We start from the raw sequence: 5,382 nt of genomic DNA, 5'->3' as shown, positions 1-5,382 counted from the left end.
TTACTTTATTAGGATTCCAAAGAACCAGGTCAATATTAGAAAATTGGACATCAGCCTAATCATTACAATTTGTTGACAGCTTAGCTGTGCCAGAACTTGAAACCCAGTTCCTCATATTTAGTAGACAGAACAGATTTCTGTTTCCAATAAGCTCTTGACAAAAAGAATCTGTGAAGACTGCATGTTTACAGAAGTCTGTGCACTGTGAGGAGAAAAATATGAGAGTATCTGACAAATTGCAGACCCTCTGAACATGTTCTACACACTGGATTTCATTAAGCTTTCTGAATAAAGCAAGAATATGAAAAGGTACACAATTTAGGAATACTGATGAAGAATTATTCTGGCTGCAAATGTTAATTCTTTGATACTGTTTGTTTCCAATTTAATAGTTTTCTTGAAGAACTATATAAGGTGTCAACCAAAGTATGTATTATCAATGAATTTATTTACTTTATTGTAGAGATAAACTTAAATTTCTATGTTATAACTACTTACTGACCATACCTCAATGTATGGCATTATGAGACCAAATGAGAGGTGTCACACAGCTGTATATTTTTAGAAGCATTGTTATGTTTTACAACTGAGGATAAATGAATTATGTGCTAACGAAGTTCTGATAGAGTGTTGATTTAATGTTACACCACAAAAATATTTCATTCAGTATTCTCTCTTGTATTATTTGTTTTGCTTAAGCCTTTAACTCCCAGACTTATATACTTACAGAGACATCTGATGTCCTGACACATTACCATTTAGATGTAAGCAGTAACAGAAATGTCTTCTGGATTGTGCTATGTCTGCCTTATCATCATTAAACTTATTTATCCAAGCAAGTTCCACTTAGGACATGGAAGAAAATATGGGTTCCATTTCGAATGACAATCATCAGAAGCATTGACTCATTCATTTTATTCCCTTTTGGAGAGTGAAACAGGATCACATTTGTACTTTAAGAGGCCATTTAAAAAACCTTTTCTCCATTGACATTCTATCAAAATTTAATGTTTTCTAAACAGAAAGCAACATTCAAAGTGATGTTGTTCTCCAAATGGTTTGGGCTTCTTAGAACATATGATCATAAATCTGAAATTTTATAAGACTAGGTTAGTTGAAACAAGTTCAGAGATTAAAAAAAATGGGATATGGACATAGCAAACTCAAAAGGATATGAAACATATAGTAATAATCTTAAAATGAGATTCTTCCTTGCTTGGATTCTGCTAAAGGCTTCAAAGGCCAAGTACAAAATAATAAGAGGCAGTAGTTCAAACTAGATTTGCTAGACCATCTAAGCAAGACCTGAAAAGGAGATATACTAGTTTGCTTGGGCCACCATAACAAAGTACCACAGACTGGGTGGCTTAAACAATAAATAGAAACTTATTTTCTCACAATTCTAGAGGCTAGTTTCCAAGGTCAAGGTATCGGCAGGATTGGTTTCTTCTGAGGTCACTCTCTTCAACTTGCAGATTGCCATCTTCTACCTTATCTTCACACTGTCTTCCCTCTGTACATGTCTGTGTCCAAATTTCTTCTTCTTACAAGGACATCAGTTTTGTTGGGTTAAGGTCCACCCTAATGACCTCATTTTACATCTTTAAAGACCCTATATCCAAATACAGTCACATTCTAAGGTACTTGGTGGGGGGGCGGGGGGGGCGGGGCTTTAGAACTTCAACATATGAATTTGGGGAGGATAATACAATTCAGCCCATGAAAAGAAATAATCAAAAGCTTGCGACCTGAAGCTCAACAGAACTTCAATGATATAAAACAATTGAGCCTGATGAGCCAAAAGAGAAGCTTTTACCAGAGAAAATGATTGGGGTTCTGTGGCATTTTCCTATCCATCTCACGCAGGAGGAAAGATAGATACTTCACCCTCACTCCATGTCAAGTGAAAAGGGCTGTAAAAGAACTATTTATACAGCTCACATATATTTCACGAAACGTGGAATACTCGTGAAACGCAGAAGACCAGGTTTTGCCCTATGCCTGGGAAATGTAATGTAAAAGAGAGAGAGCTAATGTGAAGGTTAATTTTATGTGTCAACTTGACTGAGCCACAGGCTGCCCAGATATTTGGTCAAACATTATTCTAAGTGTATTTGTGAGGGTGTTTTGAAATAAAATTACCATTTGAACAGGTAGAATGAGTAAAGCAGATTGCTCTCCCTAATATGGGTGGCCTTCATCCAATCACTTGAAGGCTGCACAAAACACAACAAAACAAAACAAAAAAATGGCAGATCTTCCTGTGAGTAAGAGAGACCTCCCCCTGACTGATGTCTTGAACAAGGACATTGTTTTATTTTTTTTTCCTGCCTTCAGACTCAAACTGAAACTTTGGCTCTTCGTGGGTCTTGAGGCTGCTGGCTTTCAGACTGGAACTGTCACCATCAGCTCTCCTGGGTCTGCAGCTTGCTGACTACAGATCTTGGGACTTCTCAGCCTGCATAATGATATGAGACAATTCCTTATAATAAACCTATATATCTATAGATCTACATATCTACAGCTTTATCTCTCTATATACCTATCTATATAATACATTTATTATAAGAAATATATAGACATCCTGTTGGTTCTGTTTCTCTGGAGAACTCTGACTAATATAGCTAAAACTGTCAAGAGATGACCACACTGGAAACGAGTTGTATTTCCACTGATTAGATGGAGTGGAGGAGGGTTTTCCATGGCCCAGATGTGATCACGTAAGTGGACGCTGCCTTTAGGGTCACCACTTCAAAGAGACTCTGTCAAAGAGACTCCTCAGCTAAGAGGCACTGGACGTATACTATTGGAGGGGAAAGCTGAGGGGGTGTCATATAGCTCCCAACAGAAAAGAGGTATTGCTTGATACAAAGCAGGCTGCAGACTTTGAAATTTCAAAGAAAATCACCACAACGTCTCAAGAGAGAAAGACTTGGTATTGAACTTGAGCACACAAATGCCAGATCAAAATTACATTTGTTGGAGAATAAGAAGACAGATGAAGGTGGTCAAAAGGTACAACTTCCTGTTAGACATTAGCTGTCACAACAGAAAATTGGAGGCATTATCCTGGATGATCTCTAAGATTTTCATTTTTGGTTAAAATATTTTTCTTACTAAGATTCTAAAGCCCAAAATATATCATCATTTTTCCTTCCAGTTTTATATATCATCTTTCAGATTCACTGTGATCAATTTCATGTTGCCAGTTTCCTAGACAAATTAATGAAGAAACAGTGCCAGATTTCCGCCTAATCATTTAAGCTTGACACTCTGTGCTAAGGACATTTCTGATATAACTATACATGCAATACTGAAAATCAGAATAGTTAGTGGGTATGGTCTTTGTTTTACGTGATGTTGTTTAGAGATTCCTATGAGCAACAGACTTGAAAGGGTAACTCAAATATAAACACTTTTGCCTATATAATAAAGTGGAAATTCCATAGCATGCATTCAAAGCCATGAGCAATTTGAACTTAACCTCTCTTGCCATCTTCATCTCATTCCACTCCTTAAACTCCAGTCACCTCCAGACTACTTGCCTTGTATTATACTTATTTTTCTTCCCTATCCATCTGGTAAACTGTTTTACATCCTCAAAATTCTCCAGAAGTCTTAACATCCATCAACACACTCCTTTGTGAAAGTTTCCCAAGTCCCTCAAAGTGTCACAAATTTTCAACTGTAGCACTTTTTCTACAGTTTTATTATAAGATTTAACATGTAATATCACAATTGATAACGTGCAACTAACTCACTGGGAAAACAATTTGACTGAGGAAGGAAGAGGAAGAAAACAAATGTGAGTTTGGTCATATGCATCCTTTCTTTTCCCCCTCCCCAAACCTAGACCCAGTGCCTGCCCTAGTGCCTATAATATAGAACAATGGGAAATCACCTCACAGTATCACTTCATAGAATTTTCTCTGGTTGTTTTAAGACCCTTGCTTTAGAGTTGATCTCAAATAGGTGAAAGGAAAAATACATAATTTTAAAACTCATTCCCTGGTTCTTTGTCAGAGGTAGAGACCAAAAATGGATGGCTCCTTGAAGAGTAGAACATGTTAGTGACTATTTGGACATGTTTCAGAAGCACAGGTAGAGACATAATTGCTATGTATAAGAATGTAAAAATAGTATGAGGTGTTGAGGATTGGTAAATAGAACAGAGAAATGAGAAATCTGGGCAAAGTAGAGGGATGCAAAGAGGGAGCGGTAGTTTTGAGCCAAAAAGAAGGGAACATAGCCAGTGTGCAGACAATAGACACTTGCATCAAGAATAACAGTTGGGAACTGATGACTGGGTAAAGTAGGCCACAGTGAAGACTGTAGGAGGATGTAAGACACCTAGAAATTTACATAAATGTTATGAAAATATTCTACAATACAAAGGACTGATAGAATCTCAAATTATCTTATTTGGATATTAAATAAAGGGTGATCCAGAATGCTAGAAGGCTTAGTGCTTTAATATTTTCTCAAAGCTGTTGAGCTGGAGTTGCTGTTATGGCATGGTGGCTTAAGCACACTATAACTCACCCTTCACACTGATTACAACTGAAAGCTATAGATGAAAGGCAAAATAATTACCTGAAGAATCTAGAAAAATAAAGGAAAATGGGCAGATTATGAAGGAAAGCTAAAAGTTTGAAAAGTAACCTAAGCAAGTAACTAAAACTCTATAGAAACCCCATCTTTCCAAAACCAGCAGAGTAGCCTCTGCAGGTTCGAGGGGAGGGGGGAATCATGAAGAAAAGAGAACTGGAGAAGAGAATCCACTAATTGTGAGCATGAATTGTCACAAGCCTCAGATTCACCCTTGAGCTATGCCTGTGTGGCACAGAACCAAACCAGTGTAGCAAAGGCTTTGAGAACTGGACTGAGATTTGAACCACCACCCACAGAAACAAAGAGAACTTAAGGTCTGAACCTAACCGGATTGACTGCTCCTAAAACAAACACATCAACATTCTCTAGAGGATTATAACAAGACCCAGAGCCTATAGAACTTAATATTCACAGTGTTTAGGACACCATTGAAAATTACTCAGTGTATAAAAAAATCAGGAAAATGTGGAAAATTCTCAAGGGAAAAGACTATCAGCAAATGCCAGCCCTGAGATCACTCAGAAAGAACAATACCTGACACAGATTTTTAAAGCAGTGATTGTTACCATGCTCCCAAAATACATAAAAGGCACTGAATTCAATGAAAAGAATTCTCAGATAAATAGATCTTACAACAAAAACCCAACTGGTAATGTAAGTTAAAAATGCAGGGCTTCTCTGGTGCTGCAGTGGTTGAGAGTCCACCTGCCAATGCAGGGGACATGGGTTCGTGCCCCAGTCCAGGAGGATCCCACATGCCGCGGAGCGGCT

Source organism: Globicephala melas, chromosome 5 (genome assembly GCF_963455315.2).
Source record: "Globicephala melas chromosome 5, mGloMel1.2, whole genome shotgun sequence".
NCBI lineage: Eukaryota > Metazoa > Chordata > Mammalia > Artiodactyla > Delphinidae > Globicephala > Globicephala melas.
This window is presented reverse-complemented; position numbering follows the sequence as displayed.